General features: G+C 34.0%; 1 pseudogene; it reads right to left on the reverse strand.

Annotated features, from left to right (window-relative positions):
• The window catches only part of LOC114621300, a 66,484-nt pseudogene extending 61,728 nt beyond the window's left edge, over positions 1-4,756 (reverse strand).
• Between the last annotated feature and the right edge of the window lie 22,631 nt (positions 4,757-27,387).

A 27,387-nucleotide genomic window follows, 5' to 3' on the forward strand; every position in this document is an offset into this window, starting at 1 on the left:
GCCACTGTGTTGACATAAATTTTTTAATTGTATGAGTAAATATCAAGAAAAATATCATATGTTAACTTAGTAAACAATTATACATTATTTTCTATAGGACATGTATTGTTGTTGGTTTTTTTTCATTCCAAGTAGCACTGAGTGAAAATTGATGGGTTTTTTTTTTTTTTGCATCTTTCTTAGCTTGTTACCGTATGGTTTGGATTTTATTCATCCTAACTTTTGTGTAGTATTCACACATGCTGTAATTGTCAAGCTTGCAACATTGGGATAGTGAGTAATATACATATATATAATTTTCACTATGTATGCATTTTCTAACATGCATAATCACTTTCATACATATCAATGAATATGTATATAATATAAAGACACATTTATTCATTCTCTGGCACATTAAGTTTATGCTTTGAACTCATTTAGTTACTATCTCAGTCTCCAAATTAGGCATTTTCCAAGAAGCCTCATTTATTCCATTGGACAAGGTTAGAAAATGAAATCTTGGTGTTACACATGCCAGCAACATGTTGTCACTTCTCAACCGTCTTCCCTGGCGAAATTGACATATGTAGATACAGATCATAATCCATTCTCTTCTGTCACAACAATACTGAGAATTTCAAACAATTATGTCATTAGAAGTTCATTTGCCCTGTAGTTGCAGATACTTCATAACTTAGTGGATGTATAAGACAGTACACAAAAGACACAAAAATACACAGGCAGATCCATCTCTACTAAGAGTCTATTCTGGTAAATACTAACCCATTCCCATGAAAACAATGTAAAACACATTAATCACTATATACACCTCATTGTCTAATCAACTTTTAAAAGTCAAACCTTTCAATGTTATTACAATGGCCACTTGAGTTCAACATAGTTTTTGAGGAGAGATTTTAAACAAATCACACAATCATCTACAAATACTTCTGGATACAAACTGCTGTATTTTTTTAGACAATTAATACCTTCAAAATAAATTCATAAGTGACAAAAAATTCTCTTCTTAAAATTCAATGTGTATTTCCAATGTAACCTTTCATATTTATGAAAGTCTTTCTTTAAATGGCGTTTTGGTTTAAGCAACGATTTGAAATATTGACACAAGGTATGAAGCCTTTCTTTAAGATCCTACAACCCAAAGCAGTTGGAGATACTTTACATGAAGCTAATAAATAGTTAGCTAAATAATAGTGTTTATAACCTGGAAATTTCATATCAGTTTTAAATATTCTGTAGCACTTAGGCTTATTGTGAAGTCTGAAATTCTTTTTATATTAAAATGTCAAAATTTATCAGAACTTTCTTGCTATTCAGGTATAGATATACTTTAAGAGGTTAATTTTTAGCTTTATTTTATATTCACACAGTCACCTCATCGAGAGCACCAAGACAAATGTTTATAGTTGTTTATCTGCTTTTTAAACCCTTTTCTCTTATTGAAAATAGTTTCTTTGTCATACAATGTGTCCTGATTATAGTTTTCCCTCCCCCAAATTCTCCAAGTTCTTCCACACCTTCCTTTACCCCAGATCTGCTCCAATTCTGCCTCTCCTTAGAAAAGAGCAAAAGAGATAACAACCATAACATTACAAGATAAAATATAATAAAAAGAAGCAGAAACTATCACATCGAAGTTGGAGGGGCAAACCCAACAAGAGGAAAAAGAGTTCCACGAAAACCATTATTCTCACAATCAGGAATCTTATTAAACTCCTAAGTTAATAATTCTAATATATAAGAATATAATAAGATTATTATGTTCCTGAATTCTTCCTCTTATGCCTATTCACATGACTGTCAATCATTTCAGTTATATACCTGCAGTGATCACTAGCTTTATTTTGTTATGTTTAAATATGTATATTGTAAGTTACAATATACATATTTAAACATAACGAAATAAAATAAAACAAATAAAATAGGTTTTTACGCCTGTTTTCTTTCCTTGACGGTTTTCATTTTTATATGAAAATCAGATTTTTAAAATTTATTTTATCTTTCCCTAAATAAAAATTTAAAAATCTATCCTGGGCAGTAAGTCAGCTTCCTGTTAACTACTATACCTTTTGTTTATCTGAGAAAATCTAAGTCTTTTCTTTCTCTTTGTCCCCTGAGATGCTTCTGAAATTGTTTTACTTTCCTCACTGTATAGGTGTGAATATTGACAGATATATGCAGAGTGATACTTATTTCACTTGCTTTTTATCAACCATTCCTAAGTTTATACCTTGTTCTCTTCATTTTGTAAAGTTTCTGGCCATGATTGTCTCAAACATTTGAGAAGGTTATCCATTCACTTTTGTAGGAAATTGTCTTTCTGTAGGCATAAAATGTTCTAAAAAGTTTGATGCGTTGGTCTGTGTTTTCATTTAAATATAGAGCCATTTAAACTACTACAAATTTTTAACATATTACAAATGGTTTGGTTACTAGAGATGTTATGATTCCACCAAAATTTTAAAAGTACCTTTTCTAGTTTTATTAAAATACCAGGTATTCTAATAAAGAACTGTATACCCTGAAGCATTAGATGTTTTAGAAGGATGGATATTTTATAATATTGATTTTTTCAAGCCATAGACATCACATGTGGTTTTAGTTTTTGTATCTTTTCTTAAATTTCTTCATCAACAGTTTATTATTTTTTGTTTCGGAAACTACCAACCAAAGAGTATACATGGGCTGGTCCATGGCTCCGGAGACACAGAGCAGAGGACTGCCACATGTGGCATCAACTGGAGGGGAGGTCTTTTGTCCTGTGGAGGCTTGATGCCCAGAGAAGGGGGATGCTAGAGAAAGGAGGGAGGAGTGGGTAGTTGGGTGGGTAGGGGAGCACCCTCTTAGAGGCAGAGGGGAGTAAAAAGGGATGGAGGTTCGTGGCAGGGAGATCTGGAAGGGAGATAACATTTGAAATGTGAACAAATAAAATGATTAATTTAAAAAAGTAATCAGCAACATACTTGTTGAAAAGTAGTCCTATGTAATTTACTTCATTTGTATAGTAATTATAAGTATGATGACTTTCTTAACTTTATTTCGTAGAATTACATATCAGATTATTACAAAAGATTCTGGTTCATACAGTTGATTTTATATACTGTAAGTTAGCTGATATATTTCATTGCACTAGTACTTTAGGTTATAGCTTTATTCTGAGCTTCTTATGTGTAAGATCATGTCCTCTTTCCAAGTGGGGTTGATACATAATTCCTGATTTTGCCCAAGTATCTTTGCTACAACTCTCAGTACTTTATTGAATAAAAATGGAGAAAGTATGTGTTGTCAATGTGATCTACTCATGGAGAAAATGATTATTGGTTCATTATTGATGTACACTATCATGTGGATGTTTATTGAAATGTATGTAATTGGTTCTGAATATTAGTCTGAAGTACATGGGCATTTTTGAAAAGCTTGTCTGTATCACGTGGTTTGTGCCAATTCAGATAATATCGTTCATCATGCTTACTGATTTGTGTGTGGAATATACTTGCATCCTTGAGACACATGTTATCTCTTAATAAATGTAAAAAATCATTTTAATATAATGCTGGATTCAGTTTCTTCATATTTTGTAGAGTTTTATTTTTGACTGTGTTTTTGTCTTGTTTTTGGTATTGAGGTATGACAAGACATATAATATTTTCAGAGAATTATTTTCTCAATTATCTTGAGATAAAACTTTGTGTTAGCTCTTCTGTAAAGTCGTCAATGAAGCCATGTGGTCTTGGACTCTGCTGGAAATGAGGCTTTTAATAATTAATTCAGTCTTATTACTTGTTAATAATCCATTTGTGTTTTCTATTTCTTCATGTTCACACTGAACTAGATGTATGTGGTCGGTTTTTCCCCCTATTTTTTTTGTTATCAAATTTATTGGCAGATAGTTGTTGATAATAATCTCAAATGATCCTTTTGTATTTCTCAGCTGTCAGATGCACTCTTCCGTTTTCAGCTTTAATCTGGTTTGAATTGTTCTATTTTTCTTAGTCTGAGGCTTACTAGCTTGTCCTTTGAAGAAACATTTCACTTATAAAACAGATTTTCAGCGTTCACTGAAAATCTGAATCAACACAATGATCTTTAATCTTTCCTTTAACTCAAGGCTTATTTTTTTCCTTTATTTGTATGGGTATTTTACCTTTGTGTATATTTGTGCAGTAGATATAGGCTGTGACTGCAGAGGTCACAACAGAGTATCAGATTCCCTGGGAGTGGAGCTACAGACAGTTGTGAGCATCATGTAGGTGCTAGGACTAAAAGCAGGTCTTCTGGAAGAGCAAGCAATGCTTTAAACTACTGAGCCATCACTCCAGCTCCTAGTGTTTCTTTCTTTACCCTAATTTAGGTTTGCTGTTTTTCTGTTTTCCAGATCCTTGAAGTATAACAATGGATAGTCTTTTTGACATCTTTCTATTTTATAACAAAGGCATAGGCTGCTACCATCTTAGACATACCTTTTCAGTATATTTTAAGCTTTAAGGGTTGTGACTCCATTTTCTGTCTTCATTTTTAACGCATACTTCCTGATTTCTCTCTTAATTCATCGATTATTCAAGAGTAAATTCTTAAATTTTCTTTTCATTGTATGGTGCCCCAACTGATGATGGTGTTTTCGAAGATTGTTGACTATATTGAGATGATCTGACTAGGAGAAGTAGGTCGTTAATGTGGACATTGAGGTTGTATAACTCACCTTTACTTCCTGACTACTCTGAATACTGACTACTGGAGATATTTTCTGACCCATGTTCTTTCCACCATAGCATTGTGACAATGATGAACCTTTCAAATTGTGAGCCAACACAAGACATTCCTCTCTTAAGTTACTTCTCAAGTATTTGGTTCAAGTAACAAGTAAAGTAACTGATCAGGCCTAAAATGATGCTGTTCAAGTCTGTTCAAAATAGGGTGTGATACCGGCTTCTAAGGTGTTTTTTCTCTCTGACTTAAAAATTTTCTCCTAATCTTTTACCTTTGAAAATGTGATTATAATCTGGGCTGGAGTAGATTTTCTTCATGAAATCTGACCAATAGCCTTACTCGTTCTGTGCATGTATATCTATACATTTTCTTAGGTATATTTCTGGGCTTTCCATGATTCTTTTTTTTTCTATTTTTTACCATTTATTTTTCTCCCTTCCCTTCTCCCTCTTGCTCAGTCCCCTCTTACTCGGGCCCCCACTCACTCTGGCCCAAAGTTTTTTATTTATTTATTTATTTATTTATTTATTTATTTATTTATTTATTTATTATATGTAACTATGTTGTAGCTGTCTTCAGACACCCGTATGAGGGCATCATGTCTCATTACAGATGGTTGTGAGCCACCATGTGGTTGCTGGGATCTGAACACATGACCTGCAGAAGAACAGTCAGTGCTCTTGACAACTGAGCCATCTCACCAGCCCCCCATTATTCTTTAAAGAAAGACGCTGACACTTTAGAATTCTCACAGCCTTTAAGAATGCCCAGCCTGGACTATCCATTAGTTTAGTAATGTCAGAAATATTCCATAAGCCTCCTTTATTTCATACCATTCTAGTTTCAACTTGAGTATACTCACATGGCTCATTTTGTACTGCTAGATTCCCTTTTTCTTTTTGATTTATTCAATTAGCCACGCCTTCTATTTTGTCTTTAATTATATCTAATACATCTTTCAGCTTCAATATTTGTATTTTATTGTTTTCAAGTTCATTTAATTTCTGTTAAGTTTTTCTGTAAAGTGTGTATATGTGCATGTGTTATATTGTGAAAAGTATTTACTATAACAGTAGGCGAGTTAAATAAATTTTAAGCAAAACAAATACTCCATAAACATTGGAAGTAATATGTAAGTATAGGTTGTTAACATCTTTTTTAGTTTTAAGTTCTATTCTGTATTAAGTGGATTCAATGAAGGACCTTTTTCTCTTGTAAAATTCTGCTAAAGCTTTCCGAAGGGAGCAGGGGGGGAGAAGTCCTCATTCCTTTCTCATACCATGTTTCTGTGATGTTCAATAAATATAGAGCAAAGACATTTGTTAGAGACAAGCAACAGGGAAAGACAGAAATCAAATACCACAAACAGACAACCCGCAGTTACAGATGAGAAACTAACAGCCAGACAGAAAGCACAAGGAAGAACTGGAGAATCCAAATTTGGGCTTAGATTCATAAAGACTTCTCTAAGGGGAAGTCCCCTATTTCATTGTGTAATGCAACATTGACTCAGATGGTAAGAAGTGTTATAGGAAATTTGAAGCATGATAGATAGACCTTTCAGTGCCTTGATGTCAACATTACCTATCCTACTATTACTAGCATTAAGTCAGAAGGCTATTTAGAAAAGGTGACATGAATGTTCATGCTTGAGTCATCACTGCTGTGTTTCTTGTCCACAACTTCATATCCTCAGAGTTTTCTGTATAATCATCTTCCTCACGACCTTGCAAAGATTTTGTTCACTTCAGTCAATGCTTTTCAAGCTAAAACTTAATTTTAAAATCTAAATAAGAATGATATTTGAAGGCCTATGCAAAGGGATGAGAAATTTCAGTTCTTTGATTTACTCAGCAATGTCAGCTATTTCTTAGGTCACATATATGGGACTGAGCAATTCTGACTATAATTACTGATGTTTTCACTAATTCAGAAGAATGTCAGCATTGTATATTATTCAAAACCTCAACAATATTGAGAAGGCCTAAATTTACATGCTTAATATTAAATTAAAAAGCAAATTAGGACAAAAACAGAGGTAATCTAAATTTAATTAAACTGTTTAAGGGAATTACAATCTACTTAAATGCAAATCTGAATAATAATTCCATCTAAATAACCATATATTAATTTTTAAATTATATATGAAGTAATTATTTTTATTTAAGATAAATGCATGCATCTCATTTTTATTAAAGATGTTAATACTCTAACAGCTGTGTAAATATCAATTAAATAATCTGACAGCATAATTTTGATTTCAAATAATAAGAAATTATACACGTTCTATAGACTGTTTTCAAATACCTGAAGTGTTTCCATGAAGTGACAGATTTCTTAAGGACATGTGGGCTTTATATGAACAAGCTGGTATTCCTACAAGACTCATTGTTGTACTACTGGCCTTTGCTTTTTTCAAGTAATGTCTAGGTGAATCCTTCTAATACATGTGTGAGGATCACCACAAATGCTGAAAACCTGGACAACTGAATAAAAAATAACAAGCAGTGAATACCAGCTGAGCTATAGCCTAATTGCTAAATTATTAACATAATATCATATGTTTATGGAATTTCTAAGATATCATTTATACCAAAAATATGTCTCACTATGCTTCATAATAAAAAGCACATTTTCCCACAAAATTAGAATTTTATTTTTGATTGAAATTACTATGCTACTAATTAAAGGAACTAATCTAAATTTTACTGATACAGAGATAATTTTCTTCCTCTGATTTTTAGAAAAAGCACTGTCTTATATAAAACTACTTCTGTATGAGACACAGAAACCGTACTTGCATAAAAATCATAATTTTATATCAGGGGAATTTTTTCCTTAGAAACGTGACATTTAAAAATGTTTAAGTTAAAAAAATCAATTTTGTTTCCCAAATATTCAGTTAATATTATAGTTTAATTTGAAAAATCATCTTATTTTCTCAGATTACTAATATTAATAAGTTCCATATATGTATTACATTCATTGGAGTTAAAGTTGGGATCTTGTATCTGATAGCTGTTTACTATAACTCAGTAATATCCTCCTGAAGTATTTGGCAAATATTTGAGAAGGAGTTAACTGTGACAAGCAACATTTTTCACTAATTACTGTGTGATTATTTTTCCCCTAGCTTTATTCTGTACCTATATGTACAAAATTTTGTTACACATTCATTGTTGATTAAATTATTACCCATCTCTTTTGGGAAACTTGTGAACAAAACATCTCAAAAATTATGATCTAGGTGTTCCCTGCCTTAGGCTGGAAAGTCAAAAGTTAATCCTTATTCAACATAAAAATGGTTTTACCATGTTTCTGTCTTTATATACATTGATGAGCGCATCTCTCAACCCTAACAAGAGAAGTTTGATTTTATTACAAGTGTCACCTAAAAGAGAGATAAGCAGCTAATCAACACACATAAAATAAAGGACTGTAGTATGTTCAAGTCTAAGCGAACATTTTCTCACAAGCCATCTTCTAAAAGCTCAGACATATTGGGGAAGAGAAGACAGAATAACGGACAGAACCAGAATGAAAGGAAGATTGCAGCAAAACAGTGCTTGCCAGGGTCATTGCACTTAAGAATGCACAGTCAGATGCTTTGATGATAGGAACAGGACCTGCACAAGAAGAGGCCAGCTGAAATACCAGCACAGGTGGAGGAAATGTTCATGAAGTTCCATTCCTAGCAACTGATTGCTGCAGAGGGTGAAAGAGACTGTTTTATATAAGTAACATTAATCTGTGAGGTAGATGGTCTTATATTCATATACAGAGAGGCAGCATTAAGTGGTTTTTGAGGGCCTATGAACAGAGCACATGAATTTTCCTGGCAGAAAAGTGATGGCAAGGACAGAGGAGAAATTGGAAGGAAGAAAATGGCACTTTTCATTTTATTAAAACACATTGTTTGCAATGTCAAATTCTCAAAGAAAAATACTAATCTTCAGCAGTTAGCACTTTACAAAAACCTGGATTATTATATATCTATTTATTCAAGTGCATACTGTCAAAATGTAGTGTACTTAATATTGTTTTTACAGAGTCTAAGGTACTGAAAATTTGGGAGTATATAGTGTAAGTGGAGGATTAAATTTTTGAGAAATCTGTGTGCAGAATATTCTTTTGAGGGAAACTCAAGAGGTGGTATTTATTAGTATTGTAGAATAGGTGCTTTGATTGTTTTTATTGATGAACTATTTTTATATTTATATGCAAAATATATTATATGGAAACAAATGTTTAACTGTTAAAGACCACTTTCTGAGTTTAAGGATCAAGCCATATATGATGGATAGAATATTGGGTACTAGGGAAAATGAACCAGTGACCCCAGCTATTTTGTTTTGATTTAGTGTGACCTTGACAACTAGAAGCCAGTTCCCAGATGTAATGCAAAATTAGTGTGGCTCTCGAGGCTGTTACTTACTGAACAGAGGTTAAGGTACATGGGTCAGTGTATTATAGAAAGATGCTGTTCTCATGGTAATTTTCCTTTAAATGCAGTACTAAAATATTATTATTTTAGTTCAAGTATATGTTTCAATTCCCCAAAGAATATTTTCCCCTTATATATCAAAAGAACAATAGAGCACAGAATAATGAGTCCATAAAGAAGTCAAGAATTTATGGAGTTTTTAGCTTAATCTTTATAGTTTTACAAAAACTAATATACACACAAGAACAACCAAAGTAAACGAATACTTAAAGAGGCCAGTGGCCTTTACTTGGAAATTACAGAGGGAATTTTATTTCCATTCCTTTGATTTTGTTTCTTCCCAAGAAATCATGCATAAACATCCTCTCCCCCTCCTCTCTCTCTCTCTCTCTCTCTCTCTCTCTCTCTCTCTCTCTCTCTCTCTCTCTCCATCAAATCATAGCACTGGAAATGTCTAATGTGTGATACTGAAAGAAGATAGCTGTTATTATTAGGTTAAGCTAAAGGCTAGAAGACATCTGTTTTTGTTTATTTGTTTGTTGGTTGGTTGGTTTGACTGTTTAAGTTTCAAAAGTTCAATGCAAGTTAGGAATTAAAGAGAATTACATGAAAATTTTAATCAGTATTATGTTCTTTTAACAAAACCATATCTAAGCCTATTTAATGTTGTTAACACAGTAAAAGTTTTATTATTGTGAAGTTTTAATGTTAATAACAATTTTTAAATAATTTTCTTTCAATAAAATTTTAACCCAATTTTAAGAAAGCTTTGGAATATTAAGCATTTTGTTTAAATAATCAAAGATCTTGGCTTTCTTGTCATCACTGTTCAACAATGAGTTGTAGTTCTCTATAAAGTGCCAGCCACATATCTGAAACACAGTGGTGAGGGTCTATGTGAACAGATTTAGTGATGCTGTGTGCATATTTACTATGGCATTTTCAGCCCTCAAAGAACATACTGGCACCTAAGTTGCTTACACTACATGGTTTACATGTTTCTGCCATTCATTGTATGCACAGACAGGTTAAGACCTAGAACCCTGTCTCTAATGAAGAAGCCATTAACATCTCTCTGGATTCACAGGCTACAACTATCAATTAGAGTAGATAGTGGTGCTTACAATATATTTAAGTCCAATGGTTTCTTTACTACTCTAAAGAAGCCAGGGTCTTAGCTAAAGGGTTAAGTAAAATTTCTCTGTCCCTTGTTTCTGATGCTTCCATGTTTAAGTGAAGAATACAAACAATGAGAAGTACAATATATCTCTCAAGATCATTAACAAGGCATCTTATGTGATCTGTTGCTTATGCTAATTTTCCAAGAACATCCATAACAATGTTGTCATCACGGAGGACTTCATGCCCATATTCCATGCCATTAATAACACCCAGACAGCTTCTCAGGAGTACAAGGATATGTTGCACCTAGGCCCTTTCAGAATATCATCTGTGTGTCTGCTGATAATGCCATCCCTGGGAAAAGTATACCACAGAACTGAAAACGTGCTCACAGGTTTAGATCTGAATGTCTATCACAAATATTTTAAAGAAAAAAATCTAACCTGGGGTGAAGTATCAGCTGTGATGATGTTAAGAGGTTGGTAAAGGGAGAATAAAAGCCTCCTTCCCCTCAAAGGACATCCTGAGATCACCTAAGATATTCATCCACCATTAATGTCTTTATCAGTGACGTCATTCCTCCACCTTTAATGCTGAGACTGGCATTATCCTATTGAATGGCCACCATATCAAGCTTATTTCTTAAAATGACAATGAAAGTATCACCTTCAATAGGATGGTAAACCCTCTGACCCTCCTGAGCTCTAGAAGATAGTTTCTCTTGGACTACTCACTCCAGAAAGAACACAAGAAAGAGAACAAGTTCTTTTTGAAAAATCAGTACCCAGGGACATCTTCCCCTAAACACTGATGACCTTTCCTTGCAGGTTTCATTCCAAACACCCCCAAAGGAGAATTTAGGAAGATTCTCTTTATGTATTAATTAGGGTTTTCTAAAGGAAATTTCAATATAATGAATATTTATTATAAGGCAATTTAAAAATAGTAAACTGACTAGGTAGTGCAACATTGCCGCTCTTCTCATTGAAAAGCCTGTGAAGTGGCTAGTTGCTTTGTCTATGGAGAGGAGGCCTCAGAAATTTCAGTGTCTTGCAGCAGCATGCCTAGAAGATTTCCTAATGAGATTCCATCAATCCACATTGTAAGCATCAAAATCTTAGGGTCTAGTAACAGCAGAGGCAACAGTGTTAGTGGTGGCAGAGACAGGCAAAATTGACATCAGGTTTTCAAAAACAAGACCAGAAGTTTAAAAAATAAGGAAGGAAAGAGAAAGAAAGAAAGAAAGAAAGAAAGAAAGAAAGAAAGAAAGAAAGAAAGAAAGAGAAAGGAGGAAGGAAGGAAAAGGAAGGAAGGAAGGAAGGAAGGAAGGAAGGAAGGAAGGAAGGAAGGAAGGAAGGAAGGAAGGAAGGGAAAAAGAAAACCACAACTTTTCTCCAGAAATTCTATTTCTCTGTGATGTCACTGAAAGTTACCACCTATGTTGATAGTGGACCTTTTTACATTGAAAAATATGAGCAAGAAAATCTCACAATTGTTCCCAAGTAGTGGTCTCTTAGTTGATTACAGATCCAGTCAACGTGTAAGCAAGTATCATCTAAGATATTCATTTACCACTGTGCCCTCTGCATTATCATCACTCTTTGGAAAACACTGGGATGTGAAATTACAAGAAAAATAAGAGGAAACTGTAAATAGATAAGAAAAGTAGTCTCTTTATGATGATTAACAAAGTATACTTTGTCTACGCTGTGGTGGTGATGCATCCTTTGATCATAGCACTTGGGAGACAGAGGCATGTAGAACTGGCGTACAGATTGGAGTGAATTCCAGGACATTTGGAAAAATCCTGTCTCAAAAAAAAAATATCTTTTGTAGTCCTTATAACTAAAAAATCAGAAGTAAGGTTGCTATATTTAACATGTTTACATTAAAACTTGCCTTAACTCTATCAGTTGTCTACTATATATTTTTCAGCAATTAAAAGCATCATCAAAACCCAATGTGTCTCTGGATATTTTTGTTTCCTTATATTCCAAATCTTTGAAAACTCTTCCTGTGTGATTAAAATTCTTACAGCTAAGGACGTGCAAATGTAAAGAAGTGTATACTCATTGCTTCATCATAATAAGCACAAACATGCCATGAACGTATTTTACATTCTTTTCATTATCATGCAGAAAAAGCATACATATTTTACATGATTTGTGTTTGGCTAGTAATGATTGGAAAGGGTTATTATGAAACAAGAGCTACAGTAAAATACAGATATAGTAGATAGATAGGAGGAAGTTGAAGTGAATTCCCAACTCATCTATATGACAGGATGTGTGTAATATATTGCTTATAAAAATATTTCACACATTTACAGGTGCTGAAAAAATCAGTATCTAGGGATAATACTTACGGTATCCTGACTCATTTAGTATGGAAGACTAAATAAAATACACTGCTTATCCTCTACAATAAACATCTAATTACTGATGTACAAACTTTTACAGTTTGAAAGGTTGTATAATAATTTGGAGAAGAATAAAAATTCCTGAATTCATTATTCTCATAGGAAATGTTTTTGTCAGTTTCATTTAAGTTTTTAGATAATTAAGAAATAGACTTATTTTTAATCAAAATTTTAGAGGCAAAGTACAAAACATATAAACCTGGACATCCTTTCTATTCAAACTGAAAACTTTAGAATTTATTTCTCAACTCTTTATTCCTTCCACAATGGAATTGTTTCAGAGACAACACTATATGCTATTTGGGACTGTAGCTTCTACTAAAATATTCAATGCAACTATCATTATCAATAGCAAAATATATGAGTTAGAATTAATATACAAAAATATTAACATTTTGTTTTTGAAAATATTGCAAGACATAAAAGTATTCAGACTAAAAGTAGTTGTTCATACCCATCACACCCAAGAAAAGGCAAGAGAACACCCTGACCTCTCAGGTACTATTGATTGTTGACAACCTAGTTCATTTCCAAAGTGGTGGTATGATACTAGACAAAATATAACATTAAACGAGCAAATTACAACCTACCAAGTCTATTCAAGTGTGTGTACAGAAAGGGTAAATTGAAAAGAAAAAAATAGAGGAAAGCGTCAATCCAAGAGAAACAAACATTAGGCCTAAACATTGTGTTTTTGAGTATACACTTTAAGATTTTTCAATTCTACTGTGAACTCTGAGAAATTTTGTGATTCTCTTTAAAATGTGTGTTCACAATGAGGTGGCATGAGTAATGTACATGACTCAAAAGAGTGAGGAAATATATTCAGTAATAAAACTAGTGTTAAATCATGTTTTAAATATCAGTGAGTGTTAATGGTCATTGAAGAACTTGTAAGTTTGAAGATGTAAATTAAAATAGATCTTGAAAATAACAAGGATAGTTTAGGATACATTATTTCTATAATTTTGAATGGTGGAAATTGAGAGACATATAAGGACTTCTAAATTAATTACCTTTCTTGTTGTTGAAACAAAATCTTGACAGAAACAATTCAAGGAAGATTTACTTTGGCTTATGGTTTTTCAGGGACACAGTCGATTATGAACAAATGTCAGATTTCCATATCTCTATCCACTGAGACAGGAGTATGGGGAAGACTCTTCTTAATGTACAGACTTGGAAGCATGCATTATAGCAGAAATTAGAGACAGATATAACTTTCAAAGGTCTCTTCCCTTCTAGTTACTAACTTCTTTCAATCAGACCCAACAGCCTGAAGTAACCATAGCCTTCAAAATGGTGCCATAAGTCATTGAAACAGGATTCAATCCATTTGGTAAAGATAGGAAAGATACTATCTTAAAGCAACAAATCCTCCCCTAAGTTTCCACAAGCTTGTGGCCATCTCACATGCTAATGTATTCATTCTGACCTTGACAGTCTCAGGTTATCAAAAGTCTCAAATGAGAATTGGATTGTAAGTCTCAGTAAAATCTCAACAGACATCCATACAGAATGGCACAGAGTAGACATTTTTTTGTCTCAAAATGGAGGAATGGGAAACAAACAAGAAAACAGACAAAAGCAAGATAAATTCATTGAAGTAGGCATTCAATTATGTGGTCCTGGGTTTGACATCTGGGAAGTATGCTGTATGAACTACAATAGGCAGATATGTTCTTAAGATATGGTCATTTCCACTCCAATAGCCTATTTCTTCGGCTGTCTGATCTTGCTGCCTGTCCTTCCTCAATAAGTGCCCCATACTCCTGGGATCACAACAATTCAAAACATATCCTGATGCTGAGACTTCATTCCCAAAACAACCACTGTTGCCCTCCAAGTACGTCCAACCCTCAGTAAATCCAACCCTATTAAGTAGGTCAAGCATTGCTTACACTCACCTAAGCTCATTTTATTGCAACTTTCAATTGTAAACTGCGCTAAAATCAACAAGAAATAACTACGCTATAGCCTGGTTGCTATGCTGTTTGGACGCTTCTTCTATTCATTAAATGTGATATTTTCTTTACCAATGAATCATTCCATTACTTTGGGATTGATTTGTTAAGGAGTTAGGCAACATCTAGATGTATTCTTTACAAGAATTTAGCAGAATGGTTTCTAATTCTTGTAACAGAGTCGTTGTTCGGGGTTAAAATCTCATGCAAACAGTCTTTTTTAAAAAAAAAAATCTACAGTTCTGTTAACTTTCATATCATCTAAGCTCTTAACAAACTTATCATAGAAACTTCTGGCATATTAGGGTTTCTATATCCTATCTAACTAAACTTCCAAATTTTCCCAACAAACACTATATGCCTAAGAACAACACAGCAAGAAAAATATTTCCCTGGTAAGAATTTCCTTTAATGTTTTTTATTTCTATGAATGAATGATTAGTAGAAAGGAAGAATGGCTTATTTGACTTAGAGTTCATGTTTATGGAGACAAACCAGAGGCAAGGGTCACAATAAGAGGATCACATGATAAAAGCTGCTCTAGGAAACAGAAGCCTCAGCAAGAATCAGAAGTAGATATTATCGTCAAAACCCCTTCTACGTTCTTCAAAAAGTGCTGGAGACCGACCAAGCATCCAAAACAAGGATGATATTTCAGATTCAAACCTCAACAACTTAACATGGAGTTGTTAAACATTCCATATATTTTAAAAAATGTGGATATATATAATATATATAACCCTATATATGTAATGTATGGAATGTTGAATAAATTATTTTCGAAGTTCAGTGAGAAATTTAAGGACAAAAATTATAACAATTCTTATTGATTATGGTACTTAAATATTGATTAGATTGATAAATATAATGTTAATAGATATTGTTTTGATGATAGCACCATAGTCCATTGTCAGAAAAATCACAGAAAGATCTTTTAAAAAGAAATTGTGACCTCTGTATAAAATATGACCTCCAGGATGTAAAAAGCCAATTAAACTTACATATTTGAAACAAGACATTAAAAACCATTGTAAGGACAGCAGTTGAAGGAAAAGAACATTAACTATAAATTTGAATGAATATAACCTTAGGGGAGGCAAGGAACACTTTAGGTGAAATTCATTCATGTAATGTTTTAATCTGATTGAAATCTCCAGAAGCTGAGCCAGAAGTTGGCAAGAAATCAAGAAGAAAGACACTGTTTTAATAATTTAGCATTAAATAAAATAGAGTCCTAAACTATCAGAGAGACTAGCAATTGAAGATGTAAGTCCTAAGAAAAATGAAGTCACCCATAGAGGACAACTTTATAACCTGCATGAAAATCATTTTTTAATTCACTCTGAGATGCAGTAGTAAAAAGAGACATAAAGAATCTTACTAGAAATTAACCAAAGGTATTCAAAGGAAGCTGTACTGTAGAAAAACAGAATATGAAACCATAGCCTCTTAACAATCAAATGTCTTCATAAATATTTCAAATAATCATTAAAACTCTGAATAGCTCCACACCAGACTCATGGCTATATTGAAAGAGAAAAAAAGAAAAGAAAACAGCTATCCAAAACAAGAAAAACATAATTTCAATGTACTTAAAATAACATCTGTCAATTCATTTTCATCATAGAACATAAGTTATTATGTTTCTGTTTAATGTAAGAGTTCAGAGTTTCTACAACACATTTATTATACTATCCCATATACTATAAAAATCAAGTGGATTAAAATATCCGGAAATCAGTCAAGTCATGAGAAAATACAGATAATAAAAATGGAAGTTGAGATGAAGTTTGTATGAGAGTAAGCAGTGAACAACTCCAAAATGTGTGGTAGCTAAAAATATAAAGTGGGTCTCAAGCTGGACCAGTCACTGGTTGGTCACTCCAATAATATCTTCATCACCTTTACTCTAGCACATCTTATAGGCAAGATAAATTTTAGGTTGAAGGTTTTGTGGCCAAACTGATGTTCCGATTCTTCAGAAGGGTCCAGGATACTACAAGAAACCTCACAGAATCAAGTAACCTGGGTTCATAGGAGCTCACAGAGACTGATCCTCCAGAGTGCCTGTCTGGGACTGACCTAAGCAGTGTACACATATATTGCAGTTGTGTAGCTAAGTCTTCTTGGAAGAAAGGCCTCATTCTGACTCTGTTGCCTGCTTTTGGGACCATTTCCTCATACTAGATTGTCTCATCCAGACTTAATAGGGGAGTAGATAACTAGCTTACTGCATTACTGATATACCATGGCTGGTAGATATTCATGGGAGGCCTGCCCTTCTCTGAAAACAAATAGAAGAAAAGTGAAAGAGGAGGTTCAAAAGAGGGAGGTGATGGGGAGGGACTAGGAAGAAAGAAGGGAGGAAAAAACTGTGGTCAAGATGTAAAAATTAATAATAATAATAAGTATTCAATAAGTTTATTTGTTCTGATTACCATATTTGATGGATCACAAGATTGTATGGCACTGTAAAATGTGTGATACCTAGCCTATTGAATTAAAATTCATAGATGTGGTTAATCTTATGTTTCAAGCAGGGCAATGTTTTGTGATAATGTTGAAATTTAAATTATTTAACTTAAAATAAACAGATTACCCGTTATAATTAATGTAAGGTTGTTCTAGTCAATTAAAAATCAAAATATTCTCCAAGCAAAGGAGAAATTCCCACCAGACTGTATTATGACTTAAAGACCATTAGATCACCATTTTCTAGGTTTTTGCATTGGGAATGTGTCTCAAATTATAAATTCCCTGGTGCTAGATCCTATGAAAAATTTAGAATGTATATATCCACAACCATGAGTCAATTCCTGTGTTTTTGGATAATGCTTATCATTATACTGATCATTTGAACCTAAGGTAATTAAAGGAAAGAGTAAAACATGAGCCTAATTAAATCAATTAACCCATTCAAAGGCGGAGCACTTCTACAGATGACAGCATAGTGACTTTCAGGATAAGGATATGGCATACTAATACGGACTTGTGATATGAGTGACACATTTAAAGAGTGAAGAGATGTATCCCAGGATGAAAAAGTTTCTCTGAAATTTAACTACTAGAATGACATTGGAGAAACGAAAAAATTTCATGTTACAATAATTAATTTGTGAAGGTTTATAATATAAGCAGTATAAAATGTATATTGGAAGAGATATCTGGCATCAATAGAAAGATTGGCATGAGGCCATAATAAAAATTGGAATGTAGAAGTTATAAAAAGTATAATGAATTATTGGGATATGCTGATCCATATAGCAGTCAAATCTAGAAATAGAACCGATGGACTTTAATATAGGTCAATAAAAACATCAGCAAAGAAAAAATGAAGAAAGGAAGGAAAGAATGAAAGTTAGAAGGAAGATTAGCATAGTGATCGTTGACTTTCTACATAAGAAGATGGCTAGATTCGAAGGTAGTTGGGCTCATATTGTGGGTTGCAATTCCTTTGAGCATCAAAGGAACCTTTCACAGGGATCACCTAAGACCACCGAAAACATAGAGATTTACATTATGATTTATAACAGTAGCAAAATTTCAGTTATGGGCTATCAGTGATACAATTTTATGGAAGGAGATCACCACAACATAAGGAACTGTTTTAAAGGATCACAGCATTAAGAAGGATGAGAACCACTGATGTAAGGAGATATTGGAGACTTGACAAAGTAGTCAAGAGTATTTACTGTTCTTGCAGATGAGAAAGATTTGGCTGTCAGCAACCTCATCAAATATCTCTTATTTTCCTCTTACTCAAGGTCCATAGCATCCAGCACTTTCTGCCCTTCCCAGGAACCTAAATGCAAGTGGTACACATAAACTCATACAGGGATAGGTGCATATTAGCAAAAAGATAAAGATAAAAATTTAAAACTCAATTGGAATGAAAAGTGCAACGTGACACCTGAAGCTATGAAACTGTTAGAAGTAAACGTGGGTGAAACAGCTCAGATATTAGAATGAGTAAGGATGTTTTGGAAAGACAAATGTACAAATCAATAATAAAAATGTGAAAATGTGAAGTTAAAACTATGTAACAAACAGAACATTTAGAATGTGAAAGTCGTTCTTATAAAGGAAAAAATACTCTCTCACTAAAGGATTTAATGTCCATAATATACAGAGAGTTCTGAAACTCTGAAGTGATTAGTATGGTAGTAATGAAAATAGCATAAGTGATTTCTCAGAAAATTTTAAAAGTAGGCTTTCTGTTTAATCCAAAAATATTATTCCAAATGCATGCCAAAGGACATAAACCCATTATGTCATTGAAACATTTGACTCCCCTCTTATTTCAACATTCTTTGAAATAGATGCAAGTGAAAATAGCTGTTCATTAACTGATGAATAAATAAAGGAAACGGGATATAAATTCCAGCCACTTAAAAGATTAAAACTTTCTATTCATGCTAAACTACATGAAACTGGAAATTCCTATAGCAAGTGTCTTAACTAGGATTTGTATTGCTATGATGAAACATATAAAAGTAAGTTGTGGATGAGAAGGTTTATTTGTCTTTTCCTTTCACAAGACAGTTCATCATCAAAGGAAGTCAGTAAAAAACTCAAGCAGGGCAAGAGTATGATTGCAGGTGTGGTGGTTTGAATATGCTTGGTCCAGCAAGTGCCCATATTAGGGGGTATGGCCTTGTTGGAGTAGGTGTGGGCTTGGTAGAGGAAGTGTGTACTGTGGGGGTGGGCTTTAAGACCCTCCTCCTAGTTCCATTCAGAAAAAGATGTCGAATTCTCAGCTCCTTCTCCAGTGCCTGGACACTGTCATGCTCTCAACCTTGATGATAGTGGAATGAACCTCTGAACCTGTTTAAGCCAGCCCCAATTAAATATTGTCCCTTATAAGAGTTGCCTTGGTGATGGTGCCTCTTTAGAGCAATAAAACTCTATTACGTGCTAATAAAGATATTTTTTCTTCTTCCTTTCCAATTTGTATTTCCTCGATCTCCTTCAATTGTTTGATTGCTCTAGCAAAGAAGTCAAGTATTACACTGAATAGGTACGGAGAGAGTGGACAATCTTGTCATGCTCCTGCATGGAATTACTCTTCAGTTGTTCTCTGTTTAGCTTGATGTTGGCTATGCGCTACCAGTAAAGTGTTTTAATATGTTCAAGTATTTTCTTTGCATTCATGATACCTCCAGGGGTGATAGATTTTGTCAAATACTTCTTCTGTATCTAATGAATTGAGAATGTGGTTTTTTGTCTTTCAATCTGTTTATATGGTGGATTGCGTTTATTGATTTATCTATCTTGAACCATCCTTGCATCTCTAGGGTGCAGTCAACTTGATCAAGATAGTGATTTTTTTTATGTATTCCCAGATTCAGTTTTTTAGTATTTTGTTAAGAAATTCTGTATCTATGTTCATAAGGGAAACTAGTCTGAAACTCGTTTCGGTTGGTCTTTATGAAGTTTGAGTACCAGGGTAACTATAGCCTAGAAAAACGAGTTGGGTGATATCCCAATGTTCCTTCTATTTATATTGTGTAGACCAAATTAAGGAATATTGGTATCAAATCTTTGAAAACCATGCAGAATTCTACACTAAAACCATATAGCCACAGCATCTTTGGTTGGTAGAGTTTAATAACTGCTTCCATTTCACTAGACTATAGGTCTTTTTAATGTTTATTTGATCTTGATTTAATTTTGGTAAGTGCTAGCTGTTGAGAAAAGTATCTATTTCTTTTAGATTTTCTAATTTGTTAGGGTATAGGTCTCTAAACTATATCCTTTGGATCCTCTAGATTTCCTCAGAGTCCATTGTTAAGTCTTAGTTTTCATTAAGCTTTTATGGATCATATTGTTTCATTGATTCTATTTATTTGTTGGTTTATTTATTTATTCATTTATTTTGGTAGTTGTTGTTTCTATTTTACTGATTTCAGCCATGAGTATGATCACTTTCTTACCTTTTACTAGCTCATTTTTGTGTAATTTCTTCCTTTAAATTCAATTCTAGAAAGTATATTATTCCTTTTTTAATTTCTATCCTGACACGTATTTCATTTGATAACAAGATGTTTGGTTTTCATGAGTTTGTAAACATTCTGCTGTTTTTGTTTTTACTGATATCCAGCTTTATTTTCCCAATATTTTTGTATCTGTTGAGACATTTTGTGTGTGTTTGTGTCCAATTGTGTGGTCAGTTCTGGAGATAATTCCATGAGGTGTAAAAAGAAGGGTATATAATCTTAGATGAAATGTCCTCTAAATATCTGTTAGGTCCATTTGGTTGATAAAGTCAATTCATTCTAGCATTTGTTTAGTTTTTCCCTTGTTGACCTCTCTGTTAGCAAGAGTCAGGTATTAAAATCTCCTACTATCAGGGTATGAGGGCCAATATATAATTTAACCTGTAGTGGTTTTTGTTTGTTTGTTTGTTCGTTTGTTTGTTTTTTAACTTTGGTACTCTTGTATAATATGCATACATGTTAAGAATTGAAATGTCTTCTTGTGGATTATTCCTTTGATCAGTATGTAGTATCCTTCTCTGTCTCTTTAAATTACTTTTAATTTTAATTCTATTTTGTTGGATATTAAAATGCCCACACTAGCTTGTCCCTTAGGTCAATTTGCTTTGTATATTGTTTGGATTCTTTTACCCTGAGGTGATATCTATCATTGTTGATTGAAAGAAATAATGGCGTATAAGATTCTGGGTCTTATGATCAAATGATATGAAGGTGAAACATAACATCCTACTTTAGTATAGTCACAATGACTTCTAAAAGGAGGCGGCAATTATAGTAGTAAACTGGCCATACTAAACCAGGACAAGAAGCTCCTACCAATGTGTACAAATTTAAGGTCTCACTATCCTAGAGCTTCATTCAAGGTCAAGACTTTTCTACTGTACTCAAGGTTCCCCATTATACCTCGAAAATTTAAATTATCTCTTCCTTCACCCTATCCTCTGAATCATAGTGCAAGATATAAAGAACTAATAATTAAAACATTTAAATGAACCAATAAATGTGAGTACAAACTCCTCTGAAATGGCTAGTAGATAATAGACACTTAGGAAGGGTATAGGAATAAGGGAAAAGATAGCCCAGAATGCAAATTGCTAAGAAAAGTTAGAATAGTGTGGTTTGTATAGACTTTAGAGTGTAAAATTACCTGAATATCACATGTATACACCTAACTTCAATGTTAATATTGTGTCATTAGAGATGAAAGACAAGGAGAGATGTGTGTGTGTGTGTGTGTGTGTGTGTGTGTGTGTGTGTGTGTGTTGGGAGAAGGGGGGAGTAGAGACAGAGTTTCTCTGTGCACCAGCCTTGGCTGTCCTGAACCCTGTAGATTAGGCTAGACTTGAACTTTTACAAGATCTGCTTGCTCTGTCTCCAAGTGCTGGGATTAAAGGCCTGTGCCACAATACCCAGAGAGAGATCTTAATTTATTTCTATTTGGTATTCTGCTTGTCCTTCCTCATTCTGTTAAAAGATATGAACTAATTTGTTATAAATTCTAGGCATATTATAGTTGTTTATTTAAGAATTAGTAAACAAGGTATGTATGTGTATGCATGTGTGTCTTTGTACAGATACATGCACATGTTCATGTCTTTGTACAGATAAATGCAGGTGAACACAGAAGCCAGAAGAGAGTATTGCATCCCCTGGAGCTTGAGTGACAGGTAGCTAAGAGTCATCTCAGAGATGTTTTGAAGTCAAATTGTATCCTTCCTAAAAGTAGCAAGAGCTCCTACTTCTGATTTGGTTCTTCAGCCTGGTCATATTCTTTTTATTTTGGAGGATGAAAACTTTGCTTTATGAGAATAACAACCAATTGCAAACAGACAGTGATGAATAAGCAGACTGAAAACAATTCCACTATGGGAGGAATATATATAAAATAACTTAATGTTTTCATAAGGGATCACTTCTTCCAGTTGGATTAATTTTGCTATTTATTTTAATTTAATATTTTTAACTAGGCAGTAATTAAACTGATAATGATTTCCACAAATCATGTACATTTTGCATTTGATTGTGCATTTCTTTATTTCAGGGTCTTGTAATACATTTGCTTTAATTAAGTCACAGGATGAAAAACGTTGACTATTAAGCATCTATATTTAGCTTGAGATCTTGAATAGAGTGAATAGTTATTGCATCAGTTCACTGAAGAAATAACTATAAAATACAAATTTGTATCTAAAAATAGGGCTCCTCTAACTTGCAGAGTAATTATATGTGGTGTTAATTGTATGTTGGCTTGTATTGTTTTAATTTTTTCCATCTAAAGGATTGTTGAGTGTATCATGTTTTCAATATAAGCATTAAAAATAAATCTCTATATTAATATGAAACAAACGTTGGTATAGTTTACTATGTAAGTGGATTTATTCAATGCACTTATTTCTATGGCTCTCAAAAATAAGATCTGATACCAAAGAAGTAATGAATGGTTAGATCATTGTTTATCTATCTCTTCATCTATGTATTTATTTATCTATCTATGTATCTGACTATCATCTGTCCTTTATCTATCTATCTATCTATCTATCTATCTATCTATCTATGTGTCTATATATCTATCTTTGTATCTATCTGTATAACAATCAATCATCTATCTATCTTTCTATCTATCAATATATGTATTTACCTATCTATTTTTCTTGTGCTGAGTACTTAAAAATCTGGCATCCACAATATGCTTTTGTAAGGAGGGTAAAGGTGATCATTTGGCTTATCATAATAGTGGGGTCTGTGTTTACTCCAGTGTCATACAGTCTGATTAGGACATTCATAGTAGTTCAAGTATATCTGATAAGCTGGCTTTCTGATTACAGTGCTTATGATGATTCCTGTGTTGTAGCATCTTAGCCAATTATGTCTTAGGAGGTAAGTAGATAGGCATTGCCAGGCAGCAAACAAACTTGTAATTCTATACATTCCTGGAGCAAATGTCATTCCAACTTGGTTATGGTATCTCTCCATATCCCATTTCATCCAGGAAACATCTTCCCTCCTTCATATCCATTCCCTTCATCTTTGTTCACATTAGATCTAGAGCCTTTAATAGTTGCAGTAGAACCAAGTTCCAATGGGTTATATGATAATAATTTGCATAACTGAGTATGCTTTACTCCACTAGGGTCTTAATTGTGTGAAATTGAGAATTAAGTAATCTATTGATTATCACTGCTCTACTCAGTCCTAAGCAATATTGTTGTCTCATTGAACTGCTCAAAATATAGAGAACGAAAATCCAATATACTGAAAAATAAAATTTTATCAAAAATTTCACCTGGGCCTTTTTCAGCATTGTGACACTAAGAATTGATGCTGAGGCCTGGCTTCCACATAATAGGAGTCAACTCCACTTTATTGTCCTTGTTTACTGATGACTAACAGGTTTATCAATGTGTTTGTCTGTTAAATGTCAACATTGATTACTCTTCAAACATTCACCTGTGAAGGGACCCTTTCAATCCATGGGTACCTTCATAGGGCAACAGCACTGCCCAGCAGTCGATAAAGCGATAGGTTACAAAATCATGGTTGCAAAACAAAAGGAAAATGTAAAGTACCTGCTTAGGAAGCAGGAAGAAATTTCAAATATGACAGCAGTTCATGAAACCAAGAGTTCATCCTGTGAATCTGCCTAGAAGGCACACATACAGCCAGATGGGTGACTCAGCAAAAAAAAGAATCTATGTTTTCTGTTTGTTTGTGTGGTGGTTTGTTGTTTATTTGTTTCTCAATCTGACTTTTATAAAAATCCTTCCACACTTCCTGTTTTCTCTCATGGGTTTCATTGCTCCCCATTCTCTGCCACTAGGTCACACAGCACCATTTAGACAAGAAAAGTATTATCCCAAAAAGCACCAGAGGAAGGGCATTTGTATGCATAGCAAACTTCCCTAGTCAATGAAGCCTATGGGAAAGGGGTTAATAGTACCACCCCTAGGTCAGCTCTCTTAGAAACTCTGGAAGGCCGTTGTAATGCTGAAGACTTTCTGTAAGGAGGGAAGGTATCAGCTGTGCTGTCCCCATTGAGCCATTGCTGCTCATGCTTGCAGATGCTGAAACACAGAGCAAAGCTGACATCCATCTGACTCGTAATACTATACTTTGAAACCCCAAGTGTAACTCCTACATTCATCACACACTTGGCAAAATTCCTTCCTCTCTTCCCCTTCATTTGCTTTTGGGTATCATTTGTCTTAATTTCTGTCTCTCTCATTAGATGGTTAAACCTTTATTTAGCCAGTGCTGTGATTACAGCTCTCCCCCACAATCTTATAAATAGCATGGTGTTTTGAAATGATTCTGAATATTATGCATAGGTGTTAAAATAATAAGTGACGCATAAACACATCTCTTGTTTATAAACCCTGAGCCTTAATTCAGTTTTTTTTTCTAATCCAGATTGCATTAAAGCCATTTTTTTGTGGGTGGGTAGGTATGGCTTTCAAATGTAAGCTCTCAGAACCATCCTAATATGCTAAAAAAAAAAAAATGACCCTCCCAGGATTTCTGAATCAGTAGGCTTGGGAGAAGTTCTGATCATTTCTATGTTAAATTGGCAGTGAAACCTAATGTTCTTAACTCCTGAAATACATATGGAGAGTTATTGTCTAAACTTTAAAATTGGTTAGAAGTAAAATGTCCAGCTCTCTTCAGTGTTTTCCTGAGGAATGGAGTGCCCATTGTTTGGAATAACTGAGTTCTCAATATACACACTAAGAATATTGGATATTCAACAAAGACAAGAAGAGAGCTTTGGCAGTCACAATGGCTAATCTTTGTTGTGAGTTAGATTGGATCTGGGACAAACTATGATATGTGTCTTGACTGGTAATGGAGAGGATTTCCAGGTTCAAATCAATGAAGAAGATTCTCTCCAGAGTGGATAGAACCTTCTGAAAGCCGTCCATATATAAGTAATCTGAGCTGTTATAGTAAATATCATTTGAGAGTTTCTTACCTCATTTACAACATATAGTTCCCAAATAAAAGATAAAAAACATATTTATAATAAGCTTTAAAGCACTAGAGCTGGGCAGATATCAATCCTATTTTGAACACTTCTCTGTCAATAATCCCAAGATATCATGTGGGCTGCTCCTAATTCAATAAACAGGTCTTCATGGCTGTGTGCTCAGTATCTGTCTACCCCCATGGCCTTTTATTACTTCTTCTCTCCTTCTCTCATGGTCTCTGGTACATGTGAGGTTCTTCTCCTCTTAAAGCAAACAGGTCTTGGCTTACAGTATTTAGCATTTAAATGCATAGCAGCTGCAGACCAATTCACTACACTGTTCAAAAAGCAGTGTGATTTTTGCCTAACAGCATTTACTTCTTGCTGGTGAGTGCATCAATTCTGCCACTTGTTGTTGGGGTTGCCATTTTCTCATAAAATTGCAACCTAGCTTCCTCGCTTTTCCAGTATAGAATGAAAATCAATGCCTTCATAGATTGAGGTTATTAAAGTATACTGCTTCACTGACTGGACCACTATTGGTTTCTCAGTCTTTCCACTGTGTAGACAGCTACTATTGGGCTTCCAGCCCATAGCATGTAAACACCCCAACAAATCCCATGACACACATGCTTATTCTATAGATTCTGTTTCTCCAGAGCAATGGTTCTAATGCTGTGACAGTTTAATACAGTTCCTTTTGTCATGGTGACCCTGAACCATAAAATTATTTTGTTGTTACTTTACAACTGTGATTTTGTTACTGCTATGAATTATAATGTATATACCTGATATGCAACTCCAATGGGGGTCACAATGCACAAGTTTAGAAACATTTCTCTAGAGAACCCTGACTACAACGAATTTATTTCTGCTGAAAGTAAAGCTGCTGCTATTTATTAATGGGGAACAGAGCTGGTCGAGATGACAGTTGAGAAGTTAGAAAACAGGCTTCTTAGAAAATGTTCTGTATCACCTCCTTCACATCATTTCTATGGTAATAATTGAACTATGAAATAATACCTTAAGATGATTGATTATATTGTTCTGACATGAATGATGGAAAGAAGTGAACCAATTTGGTTGTACCTGAGAAATCAAAACAATTAAAGAAATAAAGTCACGATTGTACGGTGGTAGTTTTGTTACTTACACTATGTATAATAATAGGATGAGTGAACTCAACATTCTGGAAACATGGCTTTGTCAAATATTTTCACCTTTAGCCTCCTGCTGCCTTGTGGAACCTGCGGTTTCTCTAGTCAGGTCTTATTCCAGTAGTTGGTGTGACTGTAATGCTGTTACGTAGCCATTGCCTACAGGATTGAAATCATCCATTTTGGAGAGAAACTCCTTATGACTAGATGTTTAAAGGAGGCTAAAATAATAGGCTGTTGTAAGGGGAAGTGAAATATTACAGGGGAGTTGATAAAGCCGGGAAGTGAATGACTGAAAATAGGTTCAGGAAGTTCATGAAAATGAACAGATTCACTAAGCTCCTCTCTTCCTGATGGTAAATAAACAGTAAAAAAACAAACAAACAAACAAAAAAACAGCTGAGAATTATTCTCATTAAAGCCAAACTGCTAAAAAGCCTCTCAGAAAAATCTGGGCAGCTGTAATAGGCAGAGACCACCTGAAGTATCTAGAGGAAACAGACTAGCTGATGTACACAGGAGAGACTCAGACCAACTGAGTGACCTAGAAGGGACACTTGTGACCTAATGAGCTGCCTGCAGGCTATCCAATGTGTCCAGGTTTCTAGCTTTGAT

The sequence above is a fragment of the Grammomys surdaster genome, unplaced genomic scaffold, assembly GCF_004785775.1.
Source record: "Grammomys surdaster isolate TR1022 unplaced genomic scaffold, NIH_TR_1.0 174, whole genome shotgun sequence".
NCBI classification, from domain to species: domain Eukaryota; kingdom Metazoa; phylum Chordata; class Mammalia; order Rodentia; family Muridae; genus Grammomys; species Grammomys surdaster.